This window comes from Pristiophorus japonicus, chromosome 4 (assembly GCF_044704955.1).
Source record: "Pristiophorus japonicus isolate sPriJap1 chromosome 4, sPriJap1.hap1, whole genome shotgun sequence".
In the NCBI taxonomy this organism is placed as follows: domain Eukaryota; kingdom Metazoa; phylum Chordata; class Chondrichthyes; family Pristiophoridae; genus Pristiophorus; species Pristiophorus japonicus.
The window spans coordinates 298,969,963-298,994,381 of NC_091980.1; the positions used below are offsets into that span (position 1 = coordinate 298,969,963).

Here is a 24,419-nt window from a genome sequence, read left to right on the forward strand (position 1 = left end):
CTTCCTTCATGTGCTGAATATGGTAATTAACTGACAATTCCCCGGCAACATAAATCAGGCAATAATGATGAAGCTGACAATTTTATGCTATTGAGCATCTTGCCCATTCCCGATTTTAATCGCTCCCCCATTGGCAGCTGTATCTGCAGCTGCTTAGGCCCCAAGCTCTGGAATTTCCTCCCTAAACCTCTCTCTCTTCCTTTATGACATCTCGTTGACCAAGCTTTTGGTCATCTGTCCTAATATCTCATTATTTTATTCAGTGTCAGATTGTGTCTGATAACGCTTCTGTGAAGCGCCTTGGGATGTTTTACTTCCTTAAAGGCGCTCATGGGAATGGTAGCTTAGTGGTTATGTTACTGGATTAGTAATACAGAGGCCTGGACTAATGATCCAGAGACGTGAGTTCAAATCCCACCACGGCAGCTGGGGAATTTAAATTGAGTTAATTAAATAAATCGGGACTAAAAAGCTACTACAGGTTGAACCTCTCTAATCCGGCACTCTTTAGTCTAGCAACCTCCCTGGTCCGGCAACATTCCCAACGAGGGGTCGCGACCTGCGCTGTGTTCTGTGTTCATCAAGTTGAGTGATTTTTAAGAATATGGATAGTAAGAAAGACGACAAGAAAAGGCCGATCGCTGTATTTACGCAGATCCCTATACGCAATAAAGCACCTGAGTGCCCATGAAAACCGATTCCCTCCAAATGGCACAGACATCAACCAAAGCAAAACAGGCTGAAAGCTGCCACAGATCTGGGGCACAAACGCCGCTGAACGGGCGGGCGGCCCTTGGGCCCAGTGACATCGTTGATGCCCCCTCCCAACAACACCCACTCCGAGCTGCCGTTCACCTTTTTGATGTTGGACTTGGAGGCCGGATGGAAATCCTTTTTATACAAGAAATTGGTGAATGATTTCCCCATGTCCACGAGAACCGCTTCACAGCTGTCTTGCCTGAAAATAGGGTCAGGATCAGGAGGAGCCGCGGGTTCCCATAGGGACGGAACGAGGCGGGTGGGTGGCACAACAGCAGGCGGGAGCACTGCTGGGTCAGAGAGGAGATGAGAGCTCGACCGGGTGTCAGGTGAGTGGATCTTAGTGTTTATTTAAACCGGGTGCTGCTGACAACGGCCTGGCCGGGTCATTGTCAGCAGCGTTGTCAGACCTCTGTGATGGAATCGGGCACCTCCACTACCAAAAGTAAGAAAGCAAACGCTGGCATACGGCGCCTGGAGAAGCCGCTGTATTCCTACATAGCCCTGATGGTGATGGCTATCCAGAGCTCTCCCACCACCGGCCGACTCTCAGCCAGATCTACCAGTTCCTCTAGGGCCGCTTCCCCTTTTTCCGAGGCTCCTACCAAGGCTGGAAGAACTCCGTGCCTCACAGCCTCTCCTTGAACATGTGCCAAGCCCTTAAGCCCATGAACATCATGGTAAATGGATTGGGGTTCACCCATATCCCAGCGACCTACAACTTCCAAGGGTCAAGAGGACCCATCTCCTGCGCCTTTCTATAGATAGTAGCATCAGCATTATGAATGGATATTTGCCCAGCAACGTTGATGGGATGGGTTTACCGGGACATTCTGTCTGTCACCTATCGGCCAAAAATGGTCTCTATATGAGAAGCTGTACAGGATCTTCGATCGGAGGCTACCCCAACCACGCCGACGGCTCACTGCCCGCGTCTCCCTTGCTGACCGGCGGTGGGGTGATGGAGCCGCAATCCAGGAACACTACCTCGGCTTCAGCATGGGCTCCTTCGGCCTCCGCGCTGAACAACAGGGCTCCTTACATCAAACAGTAGCCCCTCTCGCCGTGCAACCCGTCAGCGAATCTCACTTCCAACCTGCAAGCACACTCCCAAGATCAGTCCTATTTACATCAAAATAACCACAATGAGGCCGATATACAAGGTATGGAGCCCATGGTATTGCAGTTATAGATGAGCAAAAATAGCTTTTGAAGGAAGCAATTCTAAAACTTCGCTGACAGTGGGATTTTTAAGTCTGGGGTTGGCTTGACCTCCCATGGTCCGGCAAATTCTCTGGTCTGGCACAGGCCAGGTCCCGAGGGTGCCAGATTAGAGAGGTTCAACCTGTATCAGTATTGGTGCTCATGAAACTATTGGATTGTCATAAAACCCCATCTTGTTCACTAATGTCCTTTAGGGAAGGAAATCTGCCGTCCTTACCTGATCTGGCCTATATGTGACTCCAGACCCACAGAAATATGGTTGACTCTGAAATGGCCTAGAAGCCACTCAGTTGTAAAAAAAAACGCTACGAGAAAGAATAATAAGAAAAGAACGGGCCACTCGGCATCGACCTTGGCACCGGCTACGGACACGACAATGTCACACCCAGCTCAGTCGACCCAGAAAAGTCCTCCTTACCAACATCTGGGGACTGGTGCCAAAATTGGGAGAGCTGTCCCACAGACTAGTCAAGCAACAGCCTGACACAGTCACACTCACAGAGGGGTGGTGGAACAGTGGTATACATTCAGGAGGGACTGGCCCTGGGAGTCCTCAACATTGATACCAAACCCCATGAAGTCTCAAGCATGGGCAAGGAAACCTCTTGCTGATTACCACCTACCGCCCTCCCTCAGCTGATGAAGCAGTACTCCTCCATGTTGAACACCACTTGGAAGAAGCACTAAGAGTAGCAAGGGCAGAGAATGTACTCTGGGTGGGAGACTTCAATGTCCATCACCAAGAGTGGCTCCGTAGTACCACTACGGACTGAGCTGGCTGAGTCCTGAAGGACATAGCATCCAGACTGGGCTTGCAGCAGGCGGTGAGAGAACCAACACGAGGGAAAAACCTACTTGACTTCATCCTCACCAACCTACATGTCACAGATGTATTTGTCCATAACAGCATTGGTAGCAGTGAGCACCGCATAGTCATTGTGGAGCCGAAGTCCCGTCTTCACACTGAGGACACTTCCATGTTGTGTGGTACTATCACCGTGCTAAATGGGATAGATCCAGAACAGATCAAGAAGCTCAAAACTCGGCATCTATGAAGCGCTGTGGGCCATCAGCAGCAGCAGAATTGTATTCCACCACAATCTGTAACCTCATGGCCCGGCATATCCCTCACTCTACCATTTCCATCAAGCCAGGGGACCAACCCTGGTTCAATGAGGAATGCAGAAGAGCATGTCAGGTGCAACACCAGGCGTACCTAAAAATGAGGTGCCAACCTGGGGAAGCTGCAACACAGGATTACATGCATGCTAAGCAGAGGAAGCAGTATGCTATAGACAGAGCTAAGTGATCCCACAATCAACGGATCAGAGCAAAGCTCTGCAATCCTGCCACATCCAGTTATGAATGGTGCTGAACCATTAACTAATAGAAGGGAGAGGCTCCATGAATATCCCGATCCTCAATGATGGTGGAGCCCAGCATGTGGCTGCGATTTTGCCATCTGTGGCAAGTCTGTGACAGTAGACATTGGTAGTGTGTGGGGAATCCACTTCTCTCTGTAGACCGGCCTCTCGAAACAATCTTCCCTAGATTGGGCTTGTTAAGCCCACCCTACGAGGTTCCCAGCCAATTAACAGGAATTGGGTCTGATGATGTCATTGGATGACACGTCATCTGCCGGTTTCCTTAAAGGATCCATACCCACATTCATTTTGACAGTTGTTCTGTCAGTGTTCTGCAGCATTGAAGTGCTCCAAACACTGACGGTGACAGCACAGTGGCTTCACCGAGGCTCTCCCATGACTCCCTCCATATGCCTATGAAGAGAGTCCAAGTACGCAGGGAGGTCCTCTTCCCTCCCAATGGGCGGAAGAGACCTCCCCAGGACACCAATGCAGCCTGGTTGCATATTGCGCAGGAGGTTACAAGCAGGGATGTGGTCAGGAAGAGCTGGCTTCAGTGGCGCAAACCTTTCAATAATCTCAGCAGATCAGGAAATGTTTGTATAAAGCCACACTCAACCTCATCCTGCTGTGCCTCTCATCACATCCCCATCACTCTGTCTTCCCTACCCTACTCCTGCGCATCCTTATACACCCCAATTTACCTTGCACCTCCATCCATCCTTCTCTCTATCTACATTATTACTTCCCCATCTCACTAGCCACACCTCACCCTGATCCTTGTCCAATCTTACCAAGTAACAACATACAGGGGTAGACACTTGGATCTTTTAGCCAATGTTCATGTAGAGTTTCTGCTACTGTGTTGTCAAACATTGAAATCTTCATTTTGAACACTTTGCGTTCTTGGACAAATTTGTGAGAAACTTTGGAAATGGCTTAGTGAGTTGTAGTGAATGGTGAGACATAAGGACACTCCCTACAATGATGATGAGTGTGAAAGGAATGGCTTGGGCATTGAGGGATACTTTATGGGGCTGGTGTGTTACTGGCGCATCATGTGGCAATCAGGATGTACAGCTTCAAGTGAAGTAAATGTGGTCATGGTGAGGCCATCCCTGGTGTAACGGACAGCAATGTGGTCGGGTATTGATGTCCTGTGCAGCAACAGGTGATTGTGGAGAAGGTTGGTGTTGTTGGTGTTGCTGGTGTGCCTGATAATGTTGGTGTTGGGGCTGATCGTGGTGGGATTCTGAGGGCCAAGGTGAGATTTTGTCAAGGGCACTGATGCTGCTGGAATAGATGGCAGGTGAGGTTGAAATGACAGACGTGATATGTCAATGGTGAGAGTGGTTGCTCCAAGGAGGTGACAGTGGATAGAGAGTTCACTGAAAACATTTACAAACTGCATTCAGCTCAAAAGTGTATTCCAAATCCTGAAGGCTTCATCTTCTGACATTGGAAAGTGAACAGCTGTGAAATGGTAGCTTTTATTACCACTTCTGCAACTGTCAACTAGTCAAAGCAATGGAGAGTCATTAAGAACCTGACACACTTACCTGGCGTGTTCCCGAGGGACGGCAAACTCGTCAAAACCTTGGTAAAATGGTAAGTGCCTGGTTCAAATCCTTTTAAATACCTATAACGTACCTATTAAGCATCTTAATTGACTGGCCCACTGCTTGCTGTCGGGTCTGCAATCCGCACGCAGACCCTGCACTTGAGAAAGACACAGAGACGGATTCAGAACGGACTTCCGACTCGCTGTCAATCACGGCCATTTTGACAGTGGGCCTGACTGAAAACCCACACTTGCAGGGCTGTAAGATTCTGGCCCTTGTTTGCAAAAGACTAATCTAAAGCGTTTGCAACCATATTCAGCTCGACATGCCGAGTGGATGATCCATATCGGCCTCCTCCTGAGGTTCCCACAGAAGCCAGTCTTCAACCAATTTGATTCACTCGACGTGATTTCAAGAAATGGTTGAGTGCACTTCATTGAAGCACTGACCACACTTGATCAGCTCCGCTGGGCAGGCCACATTGTTCGCATGCCAGACATGAAACTCCCAAAGCAAGCGCTCTACTTGGAACTCCTTCATGGCAAACGAGCCAAAGGTGGGCAGAGAAAATGTTACAGGGACACCCTCAAAGCCTCCCTGAAAAAGTGCAACATCCCCATCGACACCTGGGAGTCCCTGGCCAAAGATTGCCCTAAATGGAGGAAGTGCATCCGGGAGGGCGCTGAGCACCTTGAGTCTCATCGCCGAGAGCATGCAGAAATCAAGCGCAGGCAGCGGAAAGAGCGTGCGGCAAACCAGTCCAACCCACCCTTTCCCTCAACGACTATCTGTCCCACCTGTGATAGGGACTGTGGTTCTCGTATTAGACTGTTCAGCCACCTAAGGATTCATTTTAAGACTGGAAGCAAGTCTGCCTCGATTCCAAGGGACTGCCTATGATGATGATATGATATGAGTGCACTGAATAAAGCAAAGGCTATGGACCCCAACAACATCCCGGCTGTCGTGCTGAAGACATGCTCCAGAACTAGCCGCGCCGTTCCAGTATAGCTACAACACTGGCATCGACCCGACAATGTGGAAAACTGCCCAGGTATGTCCTGTCCACAAAAAGCAGGACAAATCCAATCGGTCCAATTATCGCTCCATCAGTCTACTCTCAATCATCAGCAAAGTGATGGAAGGTGTCATCGACAGTGCTCTCAAGTGGCACTTACTCACCAATAACCTGCTCACTGATGCTCAGTTTGGGTTCTGCCAGGACCACTGGGTTCCAGATCTCATTACAGCCTTGGTCCAAACATGGACAAAAGAGCTGAAGAGGTGAGGTGAGAGTGACTGCCCTTGATATCAAGGCAGCATTTGATTGAGTGTAGCATTAAGGAGCCTTAGCAAAACTGAAGTCAATGGGAATCGGGGAAAACTCTCCATTGGCTGGAGTTATACCGAGCACAGCCCCAGGTCATCACTGCAGGAGTTCCTCAGGGCAGTGTCCTAGGCCCTACCTTCTTCCGTTGCTTCATCAATGACCTTCCCTCCATCATATGGTCAGAAGTGTTCACTGATGACTGCACAGTGTTCAGTGCCATTTAAAACTCCTCAGAAAATGAAGCAGTCCTTGCCCGCATGCAGCAAGATCTGGATGGTATTCAGGCTTCGGCTGGTAATTGGCAAGTAACATTCCTGCCACATAAATGCCAGGCAATGACTATATCCAACAAGAGAGAGTTTAACCACCTCCCCATGACAATTGAAAACAAGGGCATACAATGTGGCCAAGACTAGCGGAGGCCAGCAGATTGGGAAACTTTTAAAAGCCAGCAAAGAACAACTAAAAAAAATGATAGAGAGGGAAGATAGATTATGAAAGTAAACTAGCATGAAATATAAAAAGAGTTAGTATGTTTCTACAGTTACATAGAAAGGAAAAGAGTGGCTAAGGTAAATGTTGGACCCTTAAAGGATGAGACTGGGGAGTTAATAACGGAGAACAGGGAAATGACAGAGACATTGAAAAAATATGTTGCATCGTTCTTCTTGGTGGAAGACACTAAAAATATCCCAATAGTGGATAATCAAGAGGCTATAGGGAGGGAGGAAGCAGTAGCGGGACATTTGGAAAAGCATAATTCAATCAAGCAGAGTCAGCATGGTTTTATGAAAGGGAAATGATGTTTGACAAATTTGCTGGAGTTCTTTGAGGATGTTACGAGCAGGTTGGCTAAGGGGGAATCAGTGGATGTGGTGTATTTGGATTTCCAGAAGGCATTTGATAAGGTGCCACATGAAAGGTTACTGCACAAGATAAAAGTTCACGGGGTGGGCATAATATATTAGCATGGATAACAGAGAACAGAGAGTCGGGATAAATGCTTGGCAAACAGTAATGAGTAGGGTGCCGCAGGGATTGTTGTTGGGTCCACAACTATTTACAATCTATATTAACGACTTGGATGAAGAGACAGAGTGTAATGTAGCCAAGTTTACTGATGATGGTGGGAAAGCATATTGTGAGGAGGACACAAAAAATCTTCAAAGGTATATAGACAGGCTAAGTGAGTGGGAAAAAATTTGGCAGATCGAGTATAATGTGGGAAAATGTGAGGTTATCCACTTTGTCCGAAAAAATAGAAAGCAAATTATAATTTAAATGGAGAAAAATTGCAAAGTGCTGCAGTACAGAGGGACCTGAGGGTCATTGGGAATGAAACACAAACATTTAGTATGCAGGTACAGCAAGTAATCAGGAAGGCAAATGGAATGTTGGCCTTTATTGCAAGGGGAATAGAGCATAAAGCAGATAAGTCCTGCTACAACTGTACAAGGTATTGCTGAAGCCACACCTAGAGTTCTGCGTATAGTTTTGGTCTCTGTATTTAAAGAAGGATAAACTTGCATTGGAGGCTGTTCAGAGAAGGTTCACTAGGTTGATTCCGGAGATGAGGGGGTTGACTTATGAAGATAGGTTGAGTAGGTTGGACCTATACTCATTGGAGTTCAGAAGAATGAGAGGTGATCTTATCGAAACATATAAGATAATGAGGGAGCTCGACAAGGTGAATGCAGAGAGAATATTTCCACTCATAGGGGAGACTAAAACTAGGGGACATAGTCTCAGAATAAATTGCCACCATTTAAAACTGAGATGAGAAGGATTTTCTTCTCTGAGGTTGTAAATCTATGCAATTTTCTGCCCCAGAGAGCTCTGGAGGCTGGGTTATTGACTGTAATTAAGACAGAGATAGACAGAGTGGAGCTGAGTCCATGATCAGATCAGCTATGATCTTATTGAATGGCGGGGTGGGCTCAAAAGGCCAAATGGCCTACCCCTGCTCTTATTTCTTATGTTCTTAGTTCAACGGCACGACCATCGTCAAAGCCCCCACCATCAACATCCTGGGGATCACCATTGATTAGAAACGTAACTGGACCAGCCACATAAATACTGTGGCAACAAGAGTAGGTCGAGGTTGGGTATTCTGTGGCGAGTATCTCATCTCGTGGCTCTCCAAAGCCTTTCCACCATCTACAAGGCACAAGTCAAACATTCTCTCCCTCCACCACCGGCACACTGTGGCTGCAGTGTGTACCATCCACAAGATGAACTGCAGCAACTCTCCAAGGTTTCTTTGCCAGCATCTCCCAAACCGCCGACCTCTACCACCTAGAAGGACAAGGGCAGTAGGTGCATGGGAACACCATCACCTCCAGGTTCCCCTCCAAGTCACACACCATCCTGACTTGGAAGTATACCGTCGTTCCTTCATCGTCGCTGGGTCAAAATCCTGGAACTCCCTCCCTAACAGCACTGAGGGAGCACCTTCACCACACGGACTGCAGCGGTTCAAGAAGGCGGCTCACCACCTCGGGCAATTAGGGATGGGCAATAAATGCTGGCCTTACAAACGACGCCCACAGTCCATGATCGAATAAAAAAAGATTCAGGTGGTTATTTTTGTTGAACATCCCTAGATCTACATAAATCAAGTGTGACAAATGGCTATCCTTTAAACTTGCTTTATTGGACCCAAGCACCTTGCAACAATTAATTAGATGTGCCTGTAGTATTTGTAAACCCTTTTATTCCCACAAAAGTCATCTAGATATTGGTGGTCGAATCATAAATATGTAAATAAGAAGTATATAGGAAAGTAGTCAAGGAGGGGTAAATGTGTGTCGTCTTGTAATTTAGTCCTCAAATCAGTAGGCCTGAAACATTGAATGTCATGTCGCTGATGTATTAAGCATTCGTTAATTAAACTCATACTTAACCATAGTACTTATGACAAAGCTTTACGAACTTTAGTTGGAGAATTCAAACGCATTACAATTTCGAGCTCGCTATACAGCTTGATTATACCTTAAATGAATTCCAAACCACCTGTTCCAACAGCCACTTTGAATACCTTTTACTTACCCCTTCTACATGTCAATTCACCTGTTTCTACATAGGCCCAGAAATCCCGGTTGGCTGCTTCCCGCGGGTGATCAAGGGAAAAACTTAAAAAAGAAGAGCACTTACCTGAAGCTGCTGCGCCCATACGAGTTCCTGGTCCTGAGGCCTCCACTGACTGCATGTCGCAGTGCGTGCACGTCAGGACGTGTGCAGGGCTGGAGCTGCAGTCACATGGCTCTGGGCAGCCAATCCAGGTAAAGTATGTTCTCATTCATCATAATGGAAACTCCGTAAGTTAGAGTTCCCATTGTTCTGAATAAGAACTCCTCCACCCAACACCCAAAACACGAACAAAAAATAGAAAAGATACACCACATATTTTTATTAATTTTAATGCGTTATTTATGTATTATTAAAAAAAAATTCCCAATTTTTTAAAATTAAAAAAAAAAATAAACTTACCATAGTGGGGAGGGTTTTTAACAATAAAATGTGTTTTTATAATTTTATTTTAAAATGTTTTTTTGTATTTTAAAACTCTTACGCCTGTAAAAGTAGGCTATGCCATAAAATCCCATAATTTTGCCCATGCAAATGTCCTGGCTGCCAAGTTACTGCAGATCTGTCGAGCTCCAGCTTGACCGATCAGAAAAGCCAGTTTACAGCACATGCATTGTGCGCTGAAAACTGGCTTTTGCGATGCCTTCCCAGGTGTGTACAGACCTGGGAGGCCGGAATTTCTGGGACAAATTATGTTGAGATCACTAAAATGTAGTAGCCATGGTCAAAAAATAATTAAAAAGGCTAGTGGAATGCGGACTTTATAACTAGGAGGGCTAGAATATAAAGGGGACAAAGCTTTGCCACAGCTATACAAAGCCCTGGTTAGACCGCACCTGAAGCACTGTGTACAGTTCTGGGCACCGCACCTTAGAACGGATGTATTGGCCTTAGGAGTGCAGTGCAGATTCACCAGAATGTTACCAGTGCTCCAAGGGTTAGATTGTGAGGACAGATTATATTAACTAGGCTTCTATTCCCTGGCATGTAGAAGGTTAAGGGGTGATTTCATTGAAGTTTTTAGGATTTTGAAAGGAATTGACGGGGTAGATCGAGAGAAACTTTTTCCGTTGGTGAGGGATTCTAAGACAAGGGGGCCTTAAAATCAGAGCCAGGTCATTCAGGAGAGAAGTTAGGAAATGCTTCTACAAGTGTGGTAAAAGTATGGAACTCACTCCTACAAAATGTGGTAAATACTAAATAAATTTATAGCTGAGATTTTTGCTTGCCAAGGGTATTATGGAATATGCAGCCAAGGCAGGTGGATGGAGTTAGGATGCAGATCAACCATGATCTCATTGAATGGCGGAACAGGCTCGAGGGGCTGAATGGTCTCCTCCTGTTCCTATGGGCCCAAATTTGCCCAGGAGTTGCTCCATTTTTTTTGGAGCAACTAGATTTTTTTTGGAGTATCTTAAAAATCACAATTCTGCCCATTTAATTTGCTCCAGTGTAAGTGAGTTAGTTGGGGTTTTTTTTTTAGTTTAGTTTTTTATTTCAACAGGGGACATTACCAGCCACTTACGCCTGTTTTGGCCATTTAAGCAAGTTTAGACAGCTAAAAGTTGCTCCAAACTAACTTAGGCCAGCGTATGTGGCCACTTGTGGCCGCACAGAAAAACCTTGCAGTGAGTTAAGAAATCAGCGCAGGTAGTCAGGGATGGCGAGGGGTGGGGGGAGGGGGGGTGCGGAAGGGAAGTGAGAGGACCTTGCAAAGCACTAAACACCTTCACAACAACATTAAAGAAGCATAAGTACATTTAAAGCACCAAGCACTCAACAAAGCACAACAATAAGCATTCAATAACAAATAAAAAAATACGAGGAAGCTGAGAGGACCTGCACCTAGCACCAAGACTTATAAAGCACTAAACAAAGCACAACAAGTAATAAGCAATTAATTAACAAATAAAAAAATAGAAGGAACCTTGCACCTAAAGCACCAAGACCAAAGTAATAATCAATCAATCAACAACAAATAAAAATAGAAGTCCTATCTTTATGTGAAGGGAAGGCAGCGGGCCACCGATGGGAGGCCCATTCGGCCAGGGATAGGGGCAGTGTGCTTTAGGCCCCTCCCATACAGCCTGCAGAGCCCATCGAGCCCGTGCCAGCTAAAATTGCAGAAATCCTACGTTGTCTGCAGCCTCACTGAAATAATGGGAACTGGCTCCTTTGAATTGTGGAACTTCACTCAGCCAAGAATTCAAACAGTCCCTGTAACTAAGAACATTTGAGCTCTATCAAACAAGTTTATTCGCGTGCTTCAGGCCAAAGTTCCATCTTGATTGTCTTGAAAAGTGTTTCTAATCTGTAAATCCCTTAATCCAAGGCTGAAAAGAATCAAATCATCTTTTGACATGAATTCATTTGAGACATATTCAGATCAGGACACCAAAATACCAAATACCAATTATACTTATCACTTGCCTATGTGCTATAACTTGTAACAAGAAATACTATTCTCCCTATTAACAAGGAAGCTATGCAGGTTTCCAGGGGGGGGCGAGGAGATACGGCGTGCTTTGGGCCCCTTCCACACAGCAGAGCACACGCAGAGATTGTGGGGGCGAGGAGCTATTGCACTGTTTTCAGTGCTGGGACTTGGCTCCGCTCCCCCACTGCTTGTGCTGCGCCACGCCCAGGCCTGCGATGTTCCAAGGAGTGGGGAGAATACCGAGGTAAGTATTCGGTGCTGTTTTTTTTTCTACAAAGTCGCCGCACCTCACAGAGGTGCGCCGCTTTAACCGGGAGCGGGGGTGGGCACACTTGGGCCCTTTTTCCGATTACATATCTATTAGCAGAGCTGATTTGATTATGGTCTGTGCTTGCAGCGATAGATCTGTTACTGTGATTGGCATGGATCAAAATAACAACCTTCAAACATCTGATTCTAACTCCCTTTACTTGACTACAAGAAACACACTCCTTAACTGGGCAGGCTATAGATTGTGGACTTTCTCAGATAGGTGTTTATCGTAAGTAAAGCTTCAAGGCATCCCTCCGAATGAATGAAATCTTTCTCTCGCTCTTCTACCTGTCCTGTGTCTGTGCTGTTGAAGTTAGTAACACTTTCTTACCCATGTCTCCTACTAATGTTTCTCATTAAGCAGGGGGTTATAACCTTACAATTGCTGTACATTTCTTACTGTTTTAAGATATTACAATTTAAGAATCGTACTTCCCTACTTAACAAGAAAAGGCTCGAAGCTATCATCACTACAATATGAAGAAAAATGATTAGCAGTGGTACACTTCAAGGCAGTCTGATTTATCCTTTCCTTACAGTATAGCTGATCATTTCCAGCAGTTACAGTAAAAATAAAGAAAGAAACTTTATAACAAAAGAAATAGGAGCAGGAATAGGCTATATGGCCCTCGAGCCTACTCCGCCATTTAATACAATCATGGCTGGTCCGATCATGGACTCAGGTTCACTTCCCTGCCCGCTCCCCATAAACTTGCCATGCTTGTGACTGAAAAAGTGTGAGTGGATACAGCTGAATCAAGTGGCACAAGCAGAAGCAAGATTTGGCTGCTCAGTTTACTTTTTACAACACAGCCCACTGAAAATTCAGCCTGCAAAAGTATACCACCGTTTATGGGATGAATCGTCCCAAGTCACTTAGCAAGAGGATTGAGTGATCCATTGCAAAAAGGAGGGAGCCAGGGCAGCTGGCTAAAGCCATGGTCAAAGAGGTAGTGTGAGTTTTTTTTGGAAGGTGTAATGTATGTTCACAGGTTTGTAGAACTGTTGCATTGTGAGAGGCTTAGCCAGTCACGTGATGTTCACAAGACTCAATCAAACCCCAGTCAGTTGGGTCCAACTCATTCACGATGAGGTATGCAGTTGTGAGCCTAGTGGATGAACTGGTAATGTGTAGTGTAATTGTTAATAAACCAACTAGTTCTTGATAGCAATGTGTTGCTATGAATTCTTAAGCAAAGAACCCATGAAACAAATACATTACAAAAGGTAAAGAGCGGGGTAGCGAGGGAGAGGGATTTAGTGAGAGAGTTCTAGAGCTGAGGACCATAATGAGTGAAGGCTCGGCCACTGATGGTGGAACAGAGGGAGGGGTGGGGGGTGAATTCATAGTTGGTGGCAAAAATTGCTTGTCAGAGAAGAGTTTAAAAACTGTTGGTTTAAAAAAAACGAAAGGGAAATGACCTTTAATCCTTGCACAGTACAATGCCACCATCACAACTCAGTCACGTTCCTGATGGTGGTACTTTGGAATGGTACAACAAAAATGTCTTAATTCATTTGTACATAATAATCGGTTTCATTTCAATTAATTTTGAGCAGTTCACTCAACAAGCCTAGTCTGAAGAGAAATGTAATTAATTGACAGAACAATAACTGAATAAGATAAACTTAAAGGCCGATCTCCAAATTTATTTGCAGTGCTAATTTGAGATCACTGTGGCAAATACTGTGAACTTTAAACAAAAAAAAACAATAATGCTGAGAATATCCAGTTACTTTTGATTAATTTGAAATGTGGTCTATCTGCAGCTTCTCACCATTTGCAAGCTTGTTTGGAACTTTATGAATATTAATGAGCATCAGTCCATTGTCGAATTACATACTTCAGATAATAGCCTTTCAGTTTTCTATTATTTTAAACAGAGGCCTACAACAGGCCGTTGGACAGGAATACAGTTACAAGACTCAAAATAATACAGCACCAGGCAGCCAACTGCTTTGAATCACTAGTTTTGATACTACACTGTGTGGGAGAAATAAATTAGGCTCCCACTCGAAGTAAATCTCATCTTGCAAATATTATAGTGCATATTTACTCAGTGTGGAAGCAAGAAGTTTAGCTGTGGCACCTGCTCCCAGCTCCTGGTTGTAGCCGAGAGCTCAACTTGACCTCTGTCGGATAATCCAGTGGCTTGCTTTACAACAGACAGGATTTGCTGTACTTTCACTGTGATGGAAGAGCTGTTATAGCACATGATGGTAATCATCATTCAGGCTCCGTCTCCCATCTGTGCTTTTCCCTGTGTATCATTTCACATCCTGTACTTTGATACCTATACCGTAGTCTTAGTCCGCTCCTCTTCTTCACCTATTCCCCCCCACCCATTTTCTCCTCTTTGATCCCCTCAGAGTGCCAGCCATTGCTGGGGTTACAGTTTCATGGGCACCAGCAACCCCTCCCTCCCCCTACACCTGTTAGCTCACACTGCTGACTGTTCTCTCTGGTTGAGCTTTGATAAGCAAGGGTCAGCAGGTCACTTGAATGTGAATTAATTTTCTCACCTGACGCACGCCCATGTACGGGCACTTTTGAACAGTAAGCCACTGGATAACAATCAGGGGCAGGGCCAGCCCCCTCTCAACCACTGTCCCGGATCAGCTTGTGGGTTCAAGTCCCACTCCAGATACTTGAGCACATAAGGAATCACTGAGGAAGTACTGCACTGCGAGTGTCAGCTTGAATTTTTAGTGAATTTAGTAAATTAAGTGCTCAGGTCTCTGGAGTGAGACTTGAACCCACAACCTTCTACATAAGAACATAAGAAATAGGAGCAGGAGTAGGCCATTTGGGCTGATCCGATCTTGGACTCAGCTCCACTTACCTGCCCGCTCCCCATAACCCTGCACTCCCTTGTTGCTCAAAAGTCTGTCTATCTCCACCTTAAATACATTCAATGACCCAGCCTCCACAGCTCTCTGGGGCAGAGAATTCCACAGATTTACAACCCTCAGAGAAGAAATTCTTCCTCAGCTCAGTTTTAAATGGGCGTCCCCTTATTCTGAAATTAGTTTCCCCACGAGGGGAAACATCCTCTCTGCATCTACCTTGTCGAGCCCCCTCAGTATCTAATATGTTTAACATAAAAAACATAAAAAATAGGTGCAGGAGCAGGGCATTCGGCCCTTCGAGACTGCACCACCATTCAATATGATCATGGCTGATCATGCAACTTCAGTACCCCACTCCTGCCTTCTCTCCATACGCCCTGATCACCTCATTCTTCTCAACTCCAATGAGTATAGGCCCATCATAGAAACATAGAAACATAGAAAATAGGTTCAGGAGTAGGCCATTCGGCCCTTCGAGCCTGCACCGCCATTCAATGAGTTCATGGCTGAACATGCAACCTCAGTACCCCATTCCTGCTTTCTCGCCATACCTCTTGATCCCCCTAGTAGTAAGGACTATATCTAACTCCTTTTTGAATGCATTTAGTGAATTGACTCCTTTTTGAATATATCCTACTCAACCTTTCCTCATAAGTCAACCCCTTCAACTCAGGAATAAACCTTGTGAACCTTCTCTGAACTGCCTCCAATGCAAGTATAAGAACATAAGAAATAGGAACAGGAGTAAGCCATACGGCCCCTCGAGCCTGCTCCGCCATTCAATAAGATCATGGCTGATCTGATCATGGACTCAGCTCCACTTCCCTGCCCACTCCCCATAATCTTATTTACCCTCTGAAAATTTGCTCATGGCTCAGGTAGTAATCCAGAGATTATTACCTTTGTGGTTCTGCTTTTTAATTTAGCCCTAGCTGCTCAAATTCCCTCAGCAGAACCTCTTTCTTTGTTCCACCTATGTCATTGGCACCTATGTGGAGCATGACAACTGGATCTTCCCCTTCCTACTCCAAGTTCCTCTCCTGCCCAGGGGAGATGTCCTTAACTCTGGTATCGGGCAGGCCACACAGCCTTCGGGACTTACGCTCTCGGCTGCAGGGAACAGTATCCATCACCCTAACTATACTGCCCCCTACCACTACAACATTTCTTTTTACTCCCCCCACCTGTCGCAGAAGGCGAGAGTGCTACCCACTGAGCCACGCACGGAGTTCCTCACTGGGGATTGTGGGATCAGCCTTAACGTTTCCCCTTGCTGCAGTGAATTCATTGAGTTTGAGGTAGTTTGGCCCTTGTAAAGCACGGCTGGTGGTTCAGGTTGAACCGCGCTGGTGTGGCACAACAAAATGAACCTTCGTATTACTGGAGGTTGCAGAGATTCTTCCATCTCTCTGTGGGCTGTCTGGTTTAATGAGTGAGCTAAAACATACTGAACCTGAAACAAAGACTACAATAACACCGACAACACTCAAATATCAGCAGCACCTTTATTACTGCGACATTAGCTTGGATGATGTGGAATCTGTATGGATGGAGCTACGGAATACCAAAGGGCAGAAAACGCTAGTGGGAGTTATGTACAGACCACCAAACAGTAGTAATGAGGATGGAGACAGCATCAAACAAGAAATTAGGGATGCGTGCAATAAAGGTACAGCAGTTATCATAGGTGACTTTAATCTACATATTGACTGGGCTAACCAAACTGGTAGCAATGCGGTGGAGGAGGATTTCCCGGAGTGTATTAGGGATGGTTTTCTAGACTAATATGTCGAGGAATCAACTAGAGGACTGGCCATCCTTGACTGGGTAATGTGTAATGAGAAAGGACTAATTAACAATCTTGTAGTGCGAGGCCCTTTGGGGAAGAGTGACAATAATATGGTAGAACTCTTTATTAAGATGGAGAGTGACACAGTTAATTCAGAGACTAGGGTCCTGAACTTGGGGAAAGGTAACTTCAATGGTATGAGACGTGAATTGGCTAGAATAGACTGGCGAGTGATACTTAAAGTGTTGAAGGTGGATAGGCAATGGCAAACATTTAAAGATCACATGGATGAAGTTCAACAATTGTACATCCCTGTCTGGAGTAAAAATAAAATGGGGAAGGTGGCTCAACCGTGGCTAACAAGGGAAATTAAGGATAGTGTTAAATCCAAGGAAGAGGCATATAAATTGGCCAGAAAAAGCAGCAAACCTGAGGACTGGGAGAATTTTGTAATACAGCAGAGGAGGACAAAGTGTCATGTATCTCACACTACTGTATATAACTGTATCTTACCATGCTATACATGACTGTAACTAGATATGACCTGTAACCACAAGCATACTTTACCACCAGGGGTGCACTTGCAGGAGACACTGCATACCTGTTCCACACAGGTATATAAAGGCAGGTCTCAGGCAAGTGTGACACTCGAGAGCTGTGAAATAAAGGTGCAGGTCCAGAGTGACCTTGACTTCAACATGTGCCTCGTGTAAGTCTGTACTGCAGGGTCAGGACTTTACACAAAGGGTTTAATTAGGAGGGGGAAAATAATAGTTTGAGAGGAAGCTTGCTGGGAACATAAAAACTGACTGCAAAAGCTTCTATAGATATGTGAAGAGAAAAGGATTAGTGAAAACAAACGTAGGTCCCTTGCAGTCAGATTCAGGTGAATTTATAATGGGGAACAAAGAAATGGCGGACCAGTTAAACAAATCTTTGGTTTTGTTTTCACGAAGGAAGACACAAATAACTAGGGGACCGAGGGTCTAGTGAGAAGGAGGAACTGAAGGATATCATTATAAAGTGGGAAATTGTGTTAGGGAAATTGATGGGATTGAAGGCCGATAAATCCCTGGGGCCTGATAGACTGCATCCCAGAGTACTTAAGGAAGTGGCCCTAGAAATAGTGGATGCATTGGTGATAATTTTCCAACAGTCTATCGACTCTGGATCAGTTCCTATGGACTGCAGGGTAGCTAATGTAACACCACTGTTTAAAAAAGGAGGGAGAGAGAAAACGGGTAATTATAGCTCGGTTAGCTTGACATCAGTAATAGGGAAAATGTTGGAATCAATTATTAAAGATGAAATAGCAGCGCATTTAGAAAGCAGTGACAGGATCAGTACAAGTCAGCATGGATTTATGAAAGGGAAATCATGCTTGACAAATCTTCTGGAATTTTTTCAGGATGTAACTACAAGGGAGAACCAGTGGATGTGGTGTATTTGGACTTTCAAAAGGCTTTTGACAAGGTCTCACACAAGAAATTGGTGTGCAAAATCAAAGCACATGGTATTGGGGGTAATGTACTGATGTGGATGGAGAACTGGTTGGCAGACAGGAAGCAGAGAGTCGAGCTAAACGGGTCCATTTCACAATGGCAGGCAGTGACTCGTGGAGTGCCGCAGGGCTCAGTGCTGGGACCCCAGCTATTTACAATATACATTAATGATTTGGATGAAGGAATTGAGTGTAATATCTCCAAGTTTGCAGATGACACTAAGCTGGGTGGCGGTGTGAGCTGTGAGGAGGACGCTAAAAGGCTGCAGGGTGACTTGGACAGGTTAGGTGAGTGGGCAAATGCATGGCAGATGCAGCATAATGTGGATAAATGTGAGATTATCCACTTTGGTGGCAAAAACACAAAGGCAGAATATTATTTGAATGGCGGCAGATTAGGAAAAGGGGAGGTGCAACGAGACCTGGGTGTCATGGTACATCAGTCATTGAAAGTTGGCATGCAGGTACAGCAGGCGGTGAAGAAGGCAAATGGTATGTTGGCCTTCATAGCTAGGGGATTTGAGTATAGGAGCAGGGAGGTCTTACTGCAGTTGTACAGGGCCTTGGTGAGGCCTCACTGGAATATTGTGTTCAATTTTGGTCTCCTAATCTGAGGAAGGACATTCTTGCTATTCAGGGAGCGCAGCAAAGGTTCACCAGACTGATTCCCGGGATGGCGGGACTGACATATGAGGAGAGACTGGATCAACTGGGCCTTTATATACTGGAGTTTAGAAGGATGAGAGGGGATCTCATAGAAACTTAAGATTCTGACGGGACTGGACAGGTTAGATGCGGGAAGAATGTTCCCGATGATGGGGAAATCCAGAACCAGGGGACACAGTCTTAGGATAAGGGGTAGACCATTTAGGACTGAGATGAGGAGAAACTTCTTCACTCAGAGAGTTGTTAACCTGTGGAATTCCCTACCGCAGAGAGTTGTTGATGCCAGTTCATTGGATATATTTAAGAGGGAGTTAGCTATGACCCTTACGGTTAAAGGAGTCAAGGGGTATGGAGAGAAAGCAGGAAAGGGGTACTGAGGTGAATGATCAGCCATGATCTTATTGAATGGTGGTGCAGGCTCTTAAGGCCAAATGGCCTACTCCTGCACCTATTTTCTATGTTTCGATGACATTAACCCTAAACTATAAAAGTAAACAACAACAACTTGTCATTATATAGCGCCTTTAACATAGCGCATCACAGGAGTATTAGGAGATAAAAAATTTGACACCGAGCCACATGAGTAGAAATTAGCGCAGGTGACCAAAAGCTTGGTCAAAGATGTATGTTTTAAGGAGCATCTTGAAGGAGGAAAGAGAGGCTGAGAGTTTTAGGCAGGGAGTTCCAGAACTTGGAGCCTAGGCAGCAGAAGGCGTGGCCACCAATGGTTGAGCGATTATAATCAAGGATGTTCAAGAGGGCAGAATTCGAGAATTATTCATTTTAACTAATATTAAACTCGTTAAATTTTACTTGCCCCTTTGTCTCACTCCTTCCTTCCTCTGCTTCTTTCTCTAATATTTCACAGTGTCATTTTACTTTTTCCACAAAATCTGTCTATTATTTTCCTATCATTGCAACTCCCTTCCCTCCTGGCTGTCACCAGCTGCTTTTGGAGATTGAAGCAACTTGCCGAATGAACCCGCGTGTTTCACTCGTGAAAACTAGTAGAAGGATCAGATTTTCAGCTAATCCAGAGCCCAGGAATTGACACATTGGCAACATGGATTAGTTTGATGTTTGGTCATAGAATCTTACTACACAGGAGGCGATTTGGCCCATCATGCCTATGCCTGCTCTTTGAAAGAGGTATCCAATTAGTCCCCCTACCCCTGCTCTTTCCCCCTACCCCTACAATTTTTTCTTTAACAAGTATATATCCAGTTCCCTTTTGAAAGTTACTGTTGAATCTGCTCTTTCAGATACGTGCATATGTAGCTAAATATCAAACAGAATAAGGACTGAATAAGAAGTAAAAATTGTTGCCGTTCCCTGGAAGCGCTGATGGAGTGCTGCACTGTCAGAGGTGCCATCTTTCAGGTGCAACATTAAACTGAGCCATCGTCTGCACCCTCAGGTGGACGTCGTAGATCCCACGGCACTATTTCAAAGAAGAGCAGGGGAGTTATCCCCGGTGTCCTGGCCAATTGTTATCCCTCAACATAACAAAAACAGATTATCTGGTCATTTATCTCAATGCTGTTTGTGGGGCCTTGCTCTGCACAACTTGGCTGCCATGTTTCCTACATTTCAACAGTGATTACACTTCAAAACTATTGCATTGGCTGCAAAGCTCTTTGGGACGTCATGTAAGGCGCTATAGAAATGCAAGTCTCTCTTATCTTCTTTCTTTAAAAGGGAGCACAGGCTGGAGATAGGGCTCAATGCAGGTTCAATTAATCGATCTGCACTTTCTGCAAGTGTGGCTCCCAGCTTGGAAGGTGGAGTGATAGACTTAGACCGTATATCATTTGTTTTGGCTTGATTCATGCCTACATTCTAAAGGCAAAATTGAATTATTCTGCAGAATCCGCTCTCCAGACGCATGCCCGAGCTATGCTAAGTACAGCATTGCCTACCTGTCTATTAGCCTGGGTAAATAATGGCAATAACCGTGCACTTTCACTAGTCGGTTCGTTTGTCGACTGTGACATGTAAGGAATTATCTTGGCCAATACACCACTGGATTAATCTGTCAGTCGTTGATATTCAATGATCTGGCAATATGAGTTCAAATCCCACCACGGCAACTGGGGAATTTAAATTCAGTTAATTAAATAAATTTGAAACTAAAAAAAAAAAGCCAGTATCAGTAATGGTGCCCATGAAACTACCAGATGTTGTAAAAACCCATCTGGCTCACTAATGTCCTTTAGGAAAAGAAATCTGCCCTCCTTACCTGGTCTGGCCTATATGTGACTCCAGACCCACAGCAATGTGGTTGACTTATAACTGCCCTCTATGGTTCAAGAAGGCAGCTCACCACCATCTTCTCATGGGAAATTAGAGATGGGCAATAAATGCTGGCCTTGCCAGCGACGTCCACATCCCGTGAATTAATTTTAAAAAAATTTCCATGCTTGTCTTTAAAGAAAGACTTGCATTTATATAGCACCTTTCTCGACCTCAGGATGTCCTGATCAACAGGACAATGTTGATAACCTTAATGGGCTTTCCTTGTTTCTTATGATTTATGATCTGATCGATGATACTTGCAAGCATTGGTAGTCCTAGTGACTCATGATATCACGTTAGCTGAGGTCACTGCTTGAGGCAATTGAGGAAGCTTCCCTGTTTGGAAAAGAGAAGGAATGGGGATTCCTTTATTTCATTGGTTGGGCAAGCCCACGTGATCCCAGGGGCGCTTGTGAACCACATGCCCCATTAGCCCCAATAAGAGGAAGTTCGGTGGTGACCAGGGAGCTGATAATGGGGAAAGTGAGAATGAACATACCACCAAAGCAAGCAGGTTACATGTTCAAGTGACCAAACCTGTCAGTGGGGATTTTCATAAAGATGAACATAGAGAGCGAAGCCGTAGCCCAATAGAATGCGCTGCAGTGTCAACTGTGAGCCATCTCAGCAATCATGCCTATGCTGGCTTAGGACTACCAAGTATGTCAATGAAACAGCCTCTAGCAATGACCAAAAATAGCATGGATGCAACTCAGACAGTCAGCCTTGCTATGGCACGTTACATTTAAGGGAGGATTCTGACTTAGAGGCATTCAGTCATAATCCCACAGATGGTAGCTTCGCTCCCTTGGCTCCTCAGCCAAGCACATACACCAAATGTCTGTACCTGCAGTTCCTCTCATACTGAGCAGGATTACTATACCCGGAGAGGTCCACGAGCATGAATCTATGAACCTCCCGGACCACCGAGTAAATTTGCAGGTCGGAAGCATCCACCTGCGGGAAGCCTCCGACCGCAATTTCTACCCCATAGCGCCTTTCACGACCTCATGACATCCCAAAGCGCTTTACAGCCAATTAAGTGCTTTTGAAGTGTGGTCACTGTTGTAATGTAGGAAGGCGGCAGCCAATTTGTGCACAACAAGCTCCCACAAACTGCAGTGTGACAATGACTAGAAAATCTGTTTCGGTGATGTTGACTGTACTTCAACTGGTGAATGCTACAGATCATGAGATAGGTGAAGAAGCCCATTCAGCCCATCCACACAGAAAAACCTCCCCATTACAGCACGCAACTGTCTCTTAAAGGACTCCAAGTTGTTTTGCCTCCACAGTCCTGCCTGAAGTTCATTGATCACTTCCTGGTATCAGTCCTTTCACCAGTTTAAACCTGTGCTCCCTTTCTCTACCGTCAAGCTTTGCATTGTATTCCGGAGCTGCTTTTTCTGTGTATAGTTTAATATGTTATATTCTGCTGCTCGAAGGATCCTCATCAGTCAGTCCTTTCAGGGTTAAAGAGGTCAATTTTTTCACATCCTTTGCAATAATTCAATTGACTGTCACTGGGTATCAGTATTGACAAGAAATTACCATCAGTAGCAGTCGGATCAGTTGTAAACATTTAACGCTCAAGCTGTTGCTCTATAATCAGTCGTTTCAGTGAGCTGCGCAAACCTGCAGGCCACTGAGTCTCACTTCCACGATTTAGGGCACCAAGGAGTCGAAATTGGGTCCCGCCGTTTGTGAGGCGGTGTCATCGCCTGAGTGCTGATTTTAGTGGCGGGCGTTAGGCGCTGCCTCGAAGTCCTAAATTCAGTTTTTAGGCCCAAAGATGAGAGAGCAGCGCTAACAAGTGGCGTTACACACTCATCCTCGGGCAGGAGCTCAGGAGGCTGACTGAATTTCCCAACGGGAGGCTGCCGCCATGCTAGGAAAAAAACGGGAAGGAGAAAAAAAAAGGCCCCTCTGATCCACACACACACTTCCCCACTCTTAAAACGAATGAAAACATGCAGAAATAAATAAAGAGAAAAACTTACCTTCCTTTCTGGGCGATTCCCCGCCCGAGAGCCGCTCTTTAACGACAACTTTTTCAGGCTGTACGGCAGCCTGCTGGGACCGACAGAGCAAATGTCGCAACAGAGGCGTCAAAGAGGCGTTGTACGCTGGATGACATCACCACGCGGGTGGCGTTAGCTGGCGCGGCGTTGCCTCTTGGTGCCTCTGCCAAAGAGTCGACTCAATGCAGGTCAACGGTAGGCCACCCGCGCGCAGTAATGGGCGGCGTATAAAAGCTCATTTCGACCCCCAAGTACTTCATACTCCATCGCATGCTGAGGACAGTGGTGGCATGAGTTCTCGACTGTTTTACACCATGCGATATAACCTGAGACCAGAGAAGCGGGGGTTGTTTTTGTTATGTCTTGCATAAAGAGTCAGACTAGATACTGCAAGCTCAAAGTAAGTGTGACCGTAGTCCTTTATTGCAGGTCTCAGAGTCTCTCCAGCCTGTGAGGCCTCCTTATATACAGGTGCTCCCAAGGGAATTGGGGAATCCCTTGGGACTCCAGGGGATAAGCCCTCTGGTGGTCAGACATGGTAATTACAGGTTAACATACATAACAACACTCTTCGCGCCCCCACCCCCAGTCAATAGTGTAACTATTTACAATGTGAGTCGATCTGGGGCCTTCCTTTCCCTGGTTGATCGTCTCGAAACAAATGCTGGTGTTGTTGAGTCGTTTGTTGGGCCTTCGCTGGGCTGCTGGGGGTGGTGAGTCTTGCTGGGCTGCTGCTGCGGTTCTGCTTCGTGGTCAACTGCTGGGTCGGTTGCCACTTTTTTGTGTGTTGGAGGGTCGAAAAAGGTGGAGTCCATTGTGGGTTGTTCTGGATAGTCTGTAAATCTCAGTTTGGTTTGGTCTAAGTGTTTTCTGCAGGTGAGTCCATTTGCGAGTTTGACCACAAACACCCTACTCCCCTCTTTGGCCGAAACAGTGCCAGCAATCTACTTGGGACCCTGCCCATAGTTCAACACAAATACAGGATCATTTACTTCAATTTCGCGTGACACATTTGCGCGATCATGATATGTATTCTGTTGAAGCCACCTGCTTGCTACCTGTTCGTGTAGATCAGGGTGGACTAACGAGAGCCTTGTCTTAAGTGCCCTTTTCGTGAGCAGTTCAGCGGGAGGGACCCCGGTAAGCGAGTGGGGTCTTGTGCGGTAACTAAACAGGACTCGGGATAAGCGAGTCTGCAGTGAGCCTTCAGTTACCCTTTTCA

At 45.5% G+C, this 24,419-nt stretch overlaps 1 protein-coding gene and 1 pseudogene across 5 annotated transcripts in view; both read left to right on the top strand.

Annotated features, from left to right (window-relative positions):
* adck1 (aarF domain containing kinase 1) overlaps window positions 1-24,419 on the top strand; it is a 905,505-nt gene that overhangs the window by 846,863 nt on the left and 34,223 nt on the right. The gene's annotated exons all lie outside the window — the stretch shown is intronic.
* Window positions 1,177-1,951, top strand: LOC139261936 (forkhead box protein F1 pseudogene; annotated as a pseudogene).